The 15,257-nt window shown below is 47.4% G+C and overlaps 1 long non-coding RNA gene across 1 annotated transcript; it reads left to right on the forward strand.

Moving 5' to 3' along the window:
• The first annotated feature begins 1,673 nt into the window (after window positions 1–1,673).
• LOC149999480 (uncharacterized) lies at window positions 1,674–5,724 on the forward strand. Its single transcript, XR_016513338.1, has 2 exons — window positions 1,674–1,836; window positions 2,156–5,724. It is a non-coding gene; the product is annotated as an uncharacterized LOC149999480 (long non-coding RNA).
• Window positions 5,725–15,257: the final 9,533 nt, after the last annotated feature.

A 15,257-nucleotide genomic window follows, 5' to 3' on the forward strand; every position in this document is an offset into this window, starting at 1 on the left:
ATTAAAAGGCTCCAAATTCTCTGGCCCCCTCTGCCTTCCTCTCTCTCCTCCTTTCCCTCCCTCCTCCACTCTCCCCTCCCCCCTTCTTCCCCATCCCCTGCAATCCACGCTCGACGCGAGTTCAAGCGGAGGGCTGGATTTCCAGGCTGCACCGCAACTTGCGCTGCGCGTTATTACTATTCATCAGAGGGTGCTGCCGCCACAACCTTTGCTCCGGCGCGCCTCTCCTTCCCCCGGCCGCCGCCGCCCGCAGTTCAGACCCTCCTGCTCACCAAAGGGAGATTCAAAATTTTTACAACGCTCATGATCGTCGTCACGATGCTCCTTGTCACGGTTATCATTTCCTCCTGCCTGGTGGAGCGACTACGAGCGCCTTCTCGTCGCCCGCCCCTTCCCCAGCGAGGGAAGCAGTTGGGGCCCAGCCCCGGCGGCCGCTCCCTAGATGTGGCTTCCTCTGCCTCTCTGCACCTCTCCCTCTTTCATCTGTATGTATATTATCTCGATCCCTTTTATTCCAGTAGATCTACTGCCTTTCGTAGGGCTGGCTGAAACGCTGAGGACTGCAACCAGCCTGTTAAAAAGAAGAACAAAAAGGGAAAGACCTTGAGTGGACCACCGGACAAAGCACTTCGGGCTGCCGAGAAGGGATGCGCGCGAGCGCCAGCTCCGGAATTCGAATGGTCTCTAGTGGCGAAGGGCGTCCGCCCAGCGCACCTCGGAGGGTATTCAGATTGAATTTTATTTATCCTTTTGGTATGCTTGAGCAATGTCTTTGCTGGGGAGGAGTTGGGTTTGTTTTTCTGGGAAAGGGAGCTGAATTGTGGGTGATCAGATAGACCTAACTTGGCGTCCCTGCTCCCCCGCCTCACCTTGTTGAGGTCCGGGTGTTGGAGAAGAGACTGCGGAACACAAGGCTTAGAAAAAAGTAGAAGCCGGAGATATTGTCTGTATGGCTGAAGGAATAGCGGGGAGAGGGAGACGGGAGAGGGGACGGGCCAGCTAGAGAGGATTGCGAAAAGAAGAGGGGTTTAACCTCTCTTGGAGTTCACAGGATGAGTTTTGCTGGGGATGAGAATACGGGGGTCTGTCACAGGAGCGCTGAGAAATTGATGAAAATGTGATATGGCCATGCACACACACACAGGAGGCGTTTGGATTTGTGTGTAAACAGAGTGGAGAGGTGGAGGAGGGCACGGGGAGGGGGGGCTTCAAATAATGTCTTATTATCCCTTTGGCTTTGGGGACTCTCATCCTCCGGCCCTCTCCCTTTCTGGACCCAGGGAGACAGCCGCATTAGACACGAATGACCTTTTAAATCTACGCCCACCACTCACCTGGTAAAGCCGGTTGACAGTTTGCGGTGGAGTGGGGTGGGGTGGGGTGGGCAGAGTGCTAGGGGTGTTTCGAAGACGTATATTCTCCCCCAACCACCACCAGGTCTCCTCCTCCCTGGCTCTCCCCCCCCTCCTCGCTCTTTCTCTTCCTCCCTCCCACCTCCCTCCCTCCCTCCTCCCTGCTGCATTTTGCATGAGCTATCTAGGTCATTAGCATTTTAGCGTATGCAAGACTTGACAAAGCTGATGAGGGGCCAGATGGGCCTCGCTCTTATGGGGTTTTTTCTTTTCTTTTCTTTTTTCTTTCTTTCTTTCTTTTTTGCTTTTTTTTTTTTTTTTTTTTCTTTTTCTTTTCCTTTCTTCGCTCCACCACTTGGGACCCGAGAGAGAGGACTGCAGCAGGCGAGTTCCGGAAGGCTGATTCCCCAGATCCCGGCCGAGGACGGCGGCGGCTCGCCCTGCGGCACGCCCGGCCGGGCTGCGCCTGGACTCGGCCTGCAAGGTAAAGGCGGCGGTGGTTGCCCTGGCGGGACAGCTGCGGTCGAGCCCCTGCTGCCCTCCTGGTCCTCTGCTCTGATCTTGCTCCTCCTAGCGCCCCCACCCCCCCACCCCCGCCTCAGTTTCCTGGACAAAGCTGAAGCCAAGAGGTTGGGTAGGGTTTTCTGAGCTGGGGCGAAGTGGGGTTGTTTTTTTCATTGTCTGGAGCTGCAGGGGAGGCGAGGAGCAGGGAAGGGGCGAGGGGAGTCCGGGTAATTAACACGGGGGAGGCACCCCTTCGTCTCCCACTTCCACCCACACCCTCCACCCCCTCCGCTTTGCAGGAAAAAGCCTGGATCCGAAAGGATGGGGGAGAACAAAGAGCCTTTGGAAGACGTCGCTGTTATCTCATTGTCTGTGTGATCGGGGAAGCTGCGGTAGGGAGGATGCTGTGGTCCTTTCCTCCCTGCGCTCCCCGCCCCCACCCCTTTCCCCCGCTGTCAGTGCGCAAGCACTCGCGCCGTGCTTTACTTATTTTTCCCTGTTTTCTCATTCCATCTCCCCAGTCCCCTTTTTTTCTTCCACCTTTCCTTCCTTCCTCCTTGCCTTCCTCAGGAGAAAGGCCTCTCTCTCCGTGTTCACAGCGGACCTTGATTTAAATGTCCATACAATTAAGGCACGCGGTGAATGCCAAGAATGGGGCTGGCTGAGCACCGTCGGTCCGCGAGGTCCCGCCGAGGAAGGAGCCACAGAGCCGAGGCACCCTCCGCAGAGCTCAGCGCTGCGGCTTGGGACGGGAGGGGTCGCGGGGTCTCGGCGGCAGAAGCCCTTGGCGTGGGGAGGTGTGTGGTTTGTGACAGACAGGGGCTTAGAGATGCGAAACCGAAGCTGATTCTGTGACAGAACTGCAGATCTATGCAAGCACCGAAGCGGGGGGAGGGGTGACTGTGAGCGCATTGCGGAGCGCTTCTGTGTGCCTGTTTTCCTCTAGGCTTGGGGTGCATTGTACACGGGTGGACACCTTCTCCTTGGCTATGTTTTTGTTCTGGGCTTAGCTTTTGGTTTGCTCTTTTAAGAAATAATCTGGCATCCAGAAGACTGGCAGGCTGCGCCAGGGCTTGGACTGCGGGTATATTGTGTTCTGCGTGAGGTTGGGGGGTAGTGGGGAGGGAAGTAGCCAGTTGGAAGGGAGGAGGAAGATGTTTGTCATCCTTTCCTGTAGAGCTGTGGGCGCCTGACAAGCTTGAAGAACTCACTGGGAGGTGCGGGGAAGAAGGAACAAATTCCTGGCGGGTTCACAGGCTCCATCAGGGCTGAAAGCATGGCCAGGGCTCTCGGGAGCATCTCACTTCCTCCTTGTGCTGTAATTGCAGTTTTAGGCAGAGATCCAAGAGATGCAGAGGAAGGGAGAGGCGCAGTAACCTATATGTACCAAAGCGGGGAGTGCATTTCTTTTAAAATCCTAAAAGAAGGAAGACTAGAATGTGTACAAGTGAGGGTCTGAGGAAAGACTGTTTTGAAAGAAAATACCAGGGATGCAAAGGGTCAACCCTCCCTCATCCTGAAGAAGCTGCTTCCCAAATGGGGCCTTCCCATCACTAACCCTCAAGCAGCAGCTGGTCCTAGAGACCCCCTTCACACTGCACAGTGACAGCCCCATCCCATCTCCTGCTCTGTATTAACCCCTGAGCTGCAGTGGATGCTGACAAGACCTAAACTCATTAATTTTCTAGTGGAAAAAATGGAGGAGGGGCAGGTCCCTACAGAGAAAGGAGGCCAAGAGCTGGATCTTCCTACCTTGGAGGCCTGCTGCATCCCTTTCCCCGCCCTTAGCAGAAGCCTGTCTTTGCAAGGCCAAGGCCATAAGGATGCTTAGGATTTTAGTTTGTTTCCTTACACAGTAATCAAGGCCTCAGTTGTAGCTTACTGAGGAACTCTTTCCTCTCCAAAGCCTCAGTCTAATCCACTAAATAAATTAGTATTCAAGGATACCCTAGCCTCATTTCTTCCCAGATATTTATTGAGTACCTACTACGTGTCGATCATTGTGTAATTATTATTTCTTATGTTCTTTCTTGGCCCTCCTAAGGGGGTGTCTGGAGTCAGGTGAGGTGACATGCACTGAACCCCATCTAGACATTCCCAGAACCTTCTCTGGGTCTGCAGAAATGTGCTGCAAACTGCTGACCCCTGCAGAGCAGGCTGCAGTTAACATCATGCAAACTGTTATGCATGATGCTGTTCCTCAAGCCCCGGGAGGCAAGCTTAGCTGGAGGACAGAAGAGAGAGCAGCTTTGCTGGTCCCTTGTGCCTTAGCCAGGGTTGTCCTCAGAGGCACTGGCAGTCACTGCCTTCAAAATAGAACTCCCTCCAAACAGTGCCTCCTTGGGATATAGATCCCCTGGCTTCAGCCCTTCCTCCTCACTGAGAGGCTGCTATCATGATTCAGCCAGGGATGGTTTAAACCTCTGATGAGCAATCCCTTGCCCTTCAGTTCCCCACATTAGTGAGACTTGACTCCATAATTGCTTCCCCGTAATTCCATCAGCCATGACTACACCCTTCGCTGATGTGCCTGCACAAGTAATGCACCTTGTAGATGGATACCTAACACACTTCTCCCTGAGAGCTTAAACCGCAGGCACCATGGACAAGATCTGCCAGGTTCTTGCTGCCCATAATCTACAGTGGAAGAGGTGTATTTTTTTTTTTTTTTTTTTTTTGCTTATGTAAACTTTAGTTTCTGAAAGCTTTAATGTGTGGGGGGATTGTCCTGTGTTCACCAGGTCTCATTATACAATGTGTTTTTATGTAGGGCTTCAATGGCCAAAAATGGCAGAGATGAATGTACCACTCTGCCCCCTGTGTAAATTCAAGGCCCCTTTTGTGTTCACTAGATAGAGGTATGGGAATGAAGGTCAGTCCTGGCTTCTTCCTGTCCTCTATATTGGGCCTATGTATGCACAGCGATATTTGTGTAAGAGACTTTAAGATTTCTGCTTTTTCAAGGTATTTCTTTAACTCTCAACATCATCTTCTTCTCTGCCTATCTATTGAGTCCCTCTAATTACATCCTATCATTTAAGTGAAAAGGGAAACATATAATTGTTTTTAAACGTAGAACATGTTTTAAGGCAGTTTGCTGAGAATATGCCAAGAAAGCCCCTATTGGTTCACACCCATTACCATCATGGTCCTCAGGAGGATGGGAGGGAGCTCCAGTTTCTCAAGGTGAATGTACCAGATACTTTAAGATGGATTTAGTAATGTATCAAAGTAAAAAATGGTAATATTCTTCTTTCCCCTGCCAGAGACAGCCCAGGCCCAGATCTCTGTTTAAGCAGAAAGGAAATTGATCAAAGGCAAAGGTAAATTCCTCTATCACTTCTGTCACCAAAGGGGTGGAAATGGGGACAGTTACTGTGGACACATGAAGAGGCATAGCCAGAGAAATATTTGGGGAACGGGTAATTTCTCAGCAGGCATATGCATATACATACTTACATATATACATCTTTTTGCATAACCATATATCCATTACTAATGTTTATAGGAAAGCATTTAATCACACACACACACACACACAAATCCATCCATCCATACTGTCTTCACAAGGAAATAAGTTTTCTATTTCCCTCTGCTGAACTTACATAATACCCCCACCCCTTGTTCTAACCTGAGAATGGAGTTCTCTGGAGGCTGCTGCAAAGCATTCTCCCTGGGACAGATGGAGCCTCCCTTCCTCCTCTACTCTGTGGGTGGTTTTAGAGCCCCATGAGTCAACAGGAGCTGAAGGTTGTGCTGGAGTCTGTGTGTTTGAGGCCTGGCTGGCTGATTCACCGTGACATGTATGTCAATAATAGTAATTATAAGAATTATGATATCTAATAAAGATTTTTTTCTTCCAAATCCATCTACAATTCTTTCATTTGAGCCTTTTTACCAAGTCTTACTCAATTTGACTTCAGTTTTAAAAGATATAGATTAAATATTTAATTGCATCTCCAGTGTAGAGGTAGAACACGAGAAAGGACGTAAAGTGGGATTTATTGGAGTCAATGTGTGCTGTCCTGGACCGCGGAAGGTGGGTCTGCGGGAGGCCTGCAGAGATCTGCACCAAATTTAGATGGCCTGGAAAAAAAAGAAGGCCTTATTGAGAGCAAGCAATGTTCCAGGTCAGAAAGGAAGTGTCAGCAATTCTCAGTGCGTCCATCTTTTCATCTTCTTATCCTTCTCTCTTTTGTCTTAAAATGGAAATGTTACCCAAAAGATGAAGATCTGGGTCGTAGGAGGCAATATTTTCGCCGGAAGTTCGATTTGCTACTTCTCGTAATGTTTTAAAAGCGGTTCACCATGGAGATCAGAGTGTTTGGGTCCTGCCCTGTGGCCGGGACCGGCTCAGCCTTGCCACCCACCCGCCCGCCCGCCCGCAGCCCGGCTCCCAGGGCTTTCCCACCCCTCTTTTACTTCTAATGCCCCACGACATCTAAATTGAGCAATGTGAAGATGAACGGGCGCTGGCTTCCCTTTTCTTTTTGGTTTCTGTTGTCCGGGCTTTGATTTTTTTTTTTTTCTCTTGCCCGAACCAAGAAACTTGGGGCCCCAAAGACTGGGTCACCGCGCACTTCCCAAAGCTTCGAATTGATCGGAGGTACAGAGTGCCCTGCACGGAGCCACCAATGGCAGGGACAGAGCCCGGAGAACCCACCTGTTTTCCTCTTTCGCGCGTCTCGGTTCCCCCAATGTCACTCTAGCGCCAGATGGACATACGATGAGCAACCTTACAGATGATCAGGGAATCGGGAGCAGAAATGGGGGGTGGGGCATCCTCGGCTTAGAAGAAAGGTTCATGCCGAACCAAAGGCCTTGTTAGAATGAAATGACCTCCCTCCCATGGCCCCAGCGCTTTGGAGCCGCAGGCCTCGGCCTCTGCGCTGGAGGGCCGACGCCCAGGACCGTCTGTCCCTCTACCCTCTTCCGCCTCACGGCCTGTCTCTCGTCCACAGTGATCTCCAGGATCTCATCGCGCACCCGTAGAAAGCCTCAAAATGTGCGAGAAAACGGGTGGGTGCGCTCGGCCCACGAGGGAGGAGGTGGGGAAAGGATTGCGGCCCACCGAAATGTCACGCCTCGGCCACTCCCTTGGCTCCCCACCCGCAGAGCGCAAGGGTAAAAGCACTGTAGGGGTGTTTGGGAAGTAGGAGGTTTTTTCGCCTCAGTGTATTCTCTCTGACTCCCCTTTGCGCCACACAGTCTCCCTCGTTCCTCCAGATTCTCCGCGACAGGGCCAGGTCACCGGGCCTCTGTCCCTGGGACCCAGCAATCCACCGCCTTCAGTGACACGTCCTTCCCCACCCCCACAACACTCTCTACAGAAGCCAAAACAACCAGTTCCTCAACCCAGGAAGAAATGACACACATCTCCTTCAGTCAACACCGGTCCCAGATCCTATGTCAGAGGGATGGAGCCGCTTGAAAGCTGGTTTGAAAGAGAAGAGCAGATATGCTCTTTCTGTGTTCGTGAACCTTCATACCCAGCCCCTGTCCCAGGCCCAAAGAGATGCGGCTTCGCTGGTGGACTGGACACAGTCTCTGTTTTTAAAAAGAATTCAATTCCTTCCTTTTTCTCACCTGCTGGGCCCACCAGGGTGCCGAGTCAGTGATGTAAGGCTCCTGTGGGTTAACTGGCCAGTGCCCTGAAATAACCTTCAGAGGCCGGGCTCAAGGTCATGTGCCCCAGGAAGGGGGGCCAATTGGCCTCTAGAGGCCAGAGGTCAGGACCAGAACATGTCTCACAAAGGTAGTGGTACCACTGAAAGCTTCTGACACTCAGGAAGGTGCACCTGGACTTCACAGAGAGTTTCCTTCAGCCCCTTCCCACACTTACACAGACTGATGTGGCAATATTTATTCCCATTTAATTGAGACACTGGTTTAATTTCAGATTGCTCCAGCTTAAGGCCCAATGGGGTTTTCTGCAGCTCTTTTCTCCAGTGTCTCTACAGAAACTAATTGCTGTTAATATCCAATTTTGGGCTTTATTATTCGTTAGCCAATTATGGATCCCATAGCCCAGGCCCCTTGCTGCTCACTGCCTCTGCTGGAATCAGCTAACTGCCTGGCTTCTGCTTTCTTTCTACGCCTCTATTCAAACCCTTCCCCCACCCAAGATGATTTACTGATCACATCAGTCCTTCTGTTTGTTTGTCCCAGCATTTAGCCCAGCTGGGGGGTTGTGGGGTACTTTCAGGCTTTTTTCCTCTTTTCAGGGCAATTTCCTCCTTGCAGTTGAAGTGAATAATTCCTACTTTAAAAAAAAAGAAAATTTAAGTGTTTTCACTCTCTCTTCGCCCCCTCTGAGCTTTCATTTTCTGGAGCCATTTTTGGAGTAGCATTTCTCAAGCAGAAGAAAGCACGGTGGCTCAGCCTCAGAGTTTTCTCCCCTCCCCACTCTCCTGCTCAGCACCCCAGGAGCCTGGCCACAGCCCCACGGAAAGCTACCGCATATATAACGCCATTGATTCCAGCAGAGCACTCAGACGAAGTCATTTCACATTTCAAGGAGGGAAACTTGAAAAAGCAATCAGGAAAGGCACCATTTTCAGAGGTGAGGAGGGAGCTTTTGTCTCCTCTTCCACAAATGCCCTGGAAACCCATCGTGTTTTACTTCCTTCCCATGCACAGCTGATGCAATTGGGGGTAATAGGCTCTTTAAAAAAAAATTTTTTTTTTTTTAGTGTTCTTTTGACTTATTTTATTTGTGTTCACTGAACTCATTGATATACAGAAGCAAGCATTTCCCATTTCCGGTGCTCTGAGAAACAGGAAAATAAAAGTAAAAATCATAAAAACAGCAGCAAAGTCCTTCTTTGTCTGTTTTCCCTTCTTCCCTCATTCTGAGATAATGTTTTAAATGCTCTAACATGCTCTTACATGCACCTCTAGCAGTTCTATAGCAACCTGCATAGTGTCAGCATCAGAATCATATGGAGAGAAAACAAAATGTCAGGGCAGCTGGCTTTGGCTGAGGCCTCTCATTGCCGCCTGGATGCCTGGCCCCTTCTGATGAACCCAAGGAGGCTTTTATCCCAGCCTGGGAATCCTATGGTCAGGTTTTTCCTGGGGGTGGGGGGAAGTGGGGGCAAACGTTGTGTAGGACTGGGACATTGTTAGAAAGGTGCCTTACACACAAGACTCAATAAATACCGCCCAAATTGGATGTCATTAAATTAACTGCAGCTGTCCTTCTGCTTTTCCTGCAGAAAAGCTACAATTATGCATTAAGGTCTCTTGGGCAGTGGATAGGAAAGGAAGGGGCATAAAAGTGTTTCTGGTTCATCCCCTAGCCTCAGCCATCCTTCGCTCATCCAGATGTTTGGAGTTGGATTTTCAAATAGTTCAACATACACCCCATCCCGGAAAAAACAACAACAAAGAACCCACCTTTTTTTAGACCCCTTTTATCTTCCTTGTAGAGCACTTCTTTTACTTTCTAATGACCCTTGTACTCAAATCTTTTCCTTCATCACCCCCAGTTCACATCTCAGCCAAGGTCTTCCCCACTGGGGTATGCCCTAAATAAATAAATAATCAACTTCCATCCCCTTCTCCTCTCCTCCCCCAGCCCCTTGAAAACATCTGCACTCTCAATGATCAAGAGCTGTTAGAAAGAAAAGCAGTGAGGTTAAACCATTTCACACTAATTTGTGAATTGCTGAGTCTCTTAATTTTCCCAGGGATATTTACATTTTAGAAGTGAAATCTAATTATAAGAGTTCCTTGTAAAGGCATCCAAAAACGGGAGGGCAGAATAGCCTCAACTTCCCCAGTTCCGGGGTGAGGATAGTGTCATCACCACTTCATCCCAGACACACACACACCAATTTTCCAAACACAGAGATGTAACATAGTTAATGAGAAAACCCATTTCAAAAGCCCCAAATGAGTCCTTGTTGTCCCCTCCCCAAATTCTGACATTCTGCTAGTCCCAGCTGAAGGCCAGTAGGAGCACCCTGAGCCTTTAACAGAGACACCTGTGATATGATTTTTGCTTATTGGTCAAGGTCAAAGGCCACCACACTTAAAGACAGCCTTTTCATGTCACTTTGCATAAATGTGAATAAATTTGATGTCACTCTTCCATGAATCACAATTAATTGTTGGATTAAATACTGAACTATGTGACATGATAGACCTACTTCAGTCTCCAGTGACCCCAAGTAAACTCAGAGGAGTTCCAGGCAAATCGGGAATTGGGAAGAGCCTGACTTTGTCATGTTCCAGGTTGGTTTTATTCACTCTCCTCTTCCCTAGTCAGCCCTTCCCTCATCTCCTTGACACCCTGACTGTGTCACATTCCCACAGTGCATCTGTGTTGTGAACAAAGGGAAATCCAGACCCAAAGCAAGTTCTCGTTTGGCCAGAGATAGAAAAGTTGTGACTTTTTAGTGACTGTGAGGCCAACATGTACAGTAACTGCCTTTCTGGCTTCCCACCATCCCATTAGAAAACTTGGACTTGGAAAATGTCACCAATCTCTCCCAGTCCTCCACCCTTCCCCTTCTCCTTCAGCATCTTGCCGTCTTCATGTGGACAATTAATAACAACAGCATTGCATGAGAGGTTAGGAGTGTGATCTGCTGCCAGCCCATCCTGCACCCCTATTGTGTTAAACCTGTCTTACTTGATTCCTGACTCACTCATCATACTATTGACTAAAAACTATCCAAGGTAGCATTTGGGACAGCTAGGAAAATTTAGTGTGATCCCAGGGCCTCTCAGAAGTTTAAAGGGACTTGGCCTCTTCCATTTTCTGAGGCTTCTGGGATATTAAAAAATCAAGAAATGTCAAAGCAAAGTTATATGCTTATAGTTAAGAATTTGAGATTACATGATCAATATCTGCTTTCAGTTCTGTTCATATACCTATGCTGTATGTACAGCATCTTCCACAAATATTACAGAAAGTCTACATATAAGGCCATTCATTGTTGTCTTTTTTTCTTTTCACTTGGTAAGGCTAATGTACATTTTCACATCTTTTTTTTTCCAATTACAGTCTCCATTTGATATAATTTTGTATTAGTATCAGGTGTACCACGTAGTGGTTAGACAATCATATACTTTACAAAGTGTCATTGCCTCTGCATATTTCTAGTACCTACCTGGCACCGTTTACCCTGGCTGGTTTGGCTCAGTGGATTGAGCGTCGGCCTGCGAGCTAAGTGTCGCTGGTTCGATCTTCCAGTCAGGGCACATCAGAGAAGGAAAACTCTGACTCCAAAAAACCTCCGCTGCCTTGCGGCATACCTCTTCAGGGGAAAGGCTAAGGGAGTAAACCCCGACAGAAAATCCGGAGCCGGAGTCCCTAAGGCGGTTTGACGTTGTAGTCAACACCGGCAACTCCTGCGGCGCACCTGAAGCCAAGCTGTATTGACTCCGTCTTTCCCTTGGATCCTTCAGCTGTGAAGAGAGGGGGGGTCTGCTGCATGGGCAACAGCAGACCCTCCATATCACCCTGCCCAGGCTCTGTAGCTTCAGCTTCACTGGAGAGGACACTCCAGCGTCATCGCAAGATGTCGATTCAACACGGGAGGAGACAGATACCGTGTCACTCCCGAGTCGGACTGCACAGCCATTCTCGGTGGTGCAGATAGACTCTTAAGAAGCTACACCATCATCTCTCGAAGCTCTGTAGCTTCAGCTTCACTGGAGAGGACACTCCAGCGTCATCGTAAGATGTCGATTCAACACGGGAGGAGACAGATACCGTGTCACTCCCGAGTCGGACTGCAGAACCATTCTCGGCGGTGCAGATAGACTCTTAAGAAGCTACACCATCGTCTCTCGAGACGGACGGCTGCTGACGACCTGGCACCGTACATAATTAATTACAATATTAGGCATAGGAGGCCCTTTGTGATCCTGGAACCTAGGCAGAGGTCTGTGTGCTCAGGCTTATTTCCCAGCCCCCAGAGAGAGCAGAGCACAGTGTGAATGACTGCAAGCTCTGGCATTAGGCTGCCTCTGTTTGATTTTTGGCTCTACCACTTGGCTATATGACTTTGGGTGAGTTACGAAACCTTTCTGAGCACCCTTTGTAAAAAAATGATAATAATGTACCTACTTCAGGGACTTGTTGTCCAAATTAAATTAGACAATGTATGTTGAAATGTTTAGTATAGCACAAAGCATTGTTCTGTAGAAATATAATGTAAACATATATGGAATTTCAAATTCTGTAGTAGCTATATTTAAAAAATAAAAAATAACATGTGACATTAATTTTTATCATATGCTTTATTTAATCCAATACATATAATTCAAAATATTATTTCAACACATAATCAATATAAAAATTATTAATAATAAAAACTCAAAGGGGAGAGGACTTCCAGTCAAGATGGCAGCATAGGTAAACATGGCTTGCCCAATGCAGATGCTAAGTTTTAATCAGAAATACATGCTTTGCATTTAGATTTTATAAAAATGTATAGTTGAAGCAGTAAATTCATATATCCAAGTTAGTTCAAACCATTCTTAAATGTTTTCTAATAAAAAAAATAGAGTATCGTGTGTGTGTGTGTGTGTGTGTGTGTGTTTTAAGATTTTATGTTTTTATTTTTAGAGAGAGGGGAAGGGAAGGAGAAAGAGAGAAAGAGAAATATCGATGGGCTGCCTCTCACATGCCCCCAACAGGCGACCTGAGCCACAGTCGGCAAGTGCCAGAGTATCTGTTTTTAAGCTTAAGAATCTTTGATTGCAATAACCATACTTCAAGTGCTCAATAGACAAATTCAACTTGTGGCTACTGCATCGGACAATGCAGGTGTTAGCATAATAAAATACCTGGCACATAGCGAGTGCTCAATAAAGGTCCACTAGCTGTTACTCTCAAGGTCCTTTTCTAAACCCAGGGAACAGATCCTTCTCTTCCCTCAGACTCCAAATCAGAGGCCAGGCCTGTCATTTGCTCCACACATGGCCAGCGAGATGAGCCCAGGCCCAGCATCTCCAGGCCCTCTTTGAGGTACAATTTTTTCAGTCACTGATGGGGCCAGTTGCCAGGAACATCTTCATGATGTTCTCCACCGTGGTTCTGGGAAGACTTTGGAAATCTCAGGATTATTTTGCTACATGCACATGTGTAACAAAGAGGGGACAGCAAGGTTTTTGTGGAGGGTTATTCTTAGAAACAAGAACTTGGTACATCTGCGCAGCAGAAATGACAGAACTAACATGGTCACACTAGTGACTGACATTTGTTCCTATTCACAGACCAAATTGTAGATGGAAAAATGTAGGCATGAGCATGGGGCCTGTTCCTAAATTTAGTTCTGTGCTACTTTCTCATACTGTTAATTACAAATCTTCTCAGCTTCCTCATAGTCATTTTTCTAGCAATTTTTACTGAAGTCTTGCTGTGTCTAAAACACTGATGATAACTAGGAGGAATGTCTGGATACATAAGACTCACTCCCTTATTGTCCTCAATAATCCTACAGTCCAACAGAAAAATAAGACAAATACATGAATAGTTATGACAAAGCCCAGTGTGATTGGTACCATACAAGAGAGACAGTCAAAATATTAGGAGATGTCAAATGAAAGAGATGCATTTTCCAAAGACAGGCTGAGGGAAACTTCAGGGCTGAGCAAGATTGGCAGGACTATGCCTAGGTATAATGACAATATATCAGAAAGAAAGTTTGGGACCAGATTGCATGTGGGAATTGCTGGATCATATAGTGTCTTAGTCAGCTCAGGCTGCCATAACAAAATGCCACAGAATGGCTGACTGGCTTAAACCACAGAAAGTCATTTTTTTCACAGTTCTGGAAGCTGGAAGTCCAAGATCAGGGTGCCAGAATAGTCAGGTTCTGGTGAGAGCTCTCATCCTGGCTTGCAGATGGCTGCCTTCTTCCTATGCATTCACATGGCAGAGAGAGAGATGGAGAGAAGGCTCTGGTCTTTTCTTATAAGGGCAATCATAATGGCCCCATCCTAATCTAAAGCTAATCACCTGCCAAATACCATTTGCCATCTCTAAATACCATCACATTGGGGTGGGGGGGAGACACAATTCAGTTTGTAGCACATCATAATTCTATTTTGTAGTTTTTCGAAAAATCACCATACTGTTTTCCATAGTGTTGCACCATTTTACATTCCTGCCAACAGTGCACAAGGGTTCCGATTTCTTCACAACCTCACCAACACTTGTTATTTTCTGTTAGTTTTTTATATAACAGTCATCCTCACGGATGTGAGGTGGCACCTCATTGTGGTTTTGATTTGCGTTTCCTTTGTAACTAACGATGTTGAGCATTTTTTCATGTGCTTATTGTCCATTTGTATATTTTCTTTGGAGAAATATCTGTTTGGGTCCTTTGTCCATTTTTTAATATCGGGTTTTTGGGCTTTGTTGTTGTTGTTGCTGTGACAATCATTACTCTGGCAAGTCTGACGCAATTCTGACAAGTGGAGTGGTATCAGCGGTTTGTTACTCACTGAATAAAGTCTTAGATCCAAAGTGTAGTATCAGGTAGGTAGGTGCCCTGGTCACCTGCATGGCCCCTGCTCAGCATGTGTCTCCTGGCTGTTTGTGCTTAAATCTTCATACTTTCCTCCTTGGTTGGCTCTCTGAAACTCCTTCCTACATCTTGCTTTCCCCGAGTTTCTTAGGGCTAGGCCTGACCTCTGGACAGGGTCTGATGAAGGAGTTAAAACAGCAGTACATCTACATCCCTGATCCTGACTCTAGCATATTACTCCAAACTCTGATGATTTCAAGTGGCAGAAACTCAATGATAACTGGCTTTAAAATAAAAGGGAATTTATTGTCTCATGGAACCCTATACAACAATCTAGCTGCAACTCAAGGGCAGCTGGAACTCAAATATCTTTCTCTGAGTCTCCCATCTCTGCTACCCTCTGCACACATTTAATCCTTTGCTCTTCCTGCAAACTGGCCTCTGCTTCCCAGCTCCACACATCAAGTAACACAGCCATTGGGATTTCCCAGGCTTTGTATTTCATGGCCCAGCTGAGGTCAGGTGCCCACACATGAGTCAATTAATTTGACTAAAGGAATGAAAAACTCCAGCTAGTCAAGTATGACTTAGGTGTGTGCATGGTGCTCCCATGGTAACTGTAGATGGGAGAGAGGGGTACTCTCCTAGAAAAAGGCACTGACTAGCTGCTAGGACCACCAATCCTATGAATATGACCCTGGAGTTATGCAGTGCATACACTATGTAATGGACGTCCTGGTAGACTATCTTATTTCTAGACTCAAACCAATCAAATTGCCTTCTTCCTCCCACATCCTCCCTCTTCAGAAGATCTCGATACTGAAGTCCGTCTGTCCTCTGTAGTCCTGTGGTTTGACATACTGACCATTTCTTCTAACCCTAGAACCAAAGCCCTAGCATTCCTCAGAGCCCA

Source organism: Furipterus horrens, unplaced genomic scaffold, assembly GCF_987537825.1.
Source record: "Furipterus horrens unplaced genomic scaffold, mFurHor1.1.pri manual_scaffold_10, whole genome shotgun sequence".
Classification (NCBI taxonomy): Eukaryota; Metazoa; Chordata; class Mammalia; order Chiroptera; family Furipteridae; genus Furipterus; species Furipterus horrens.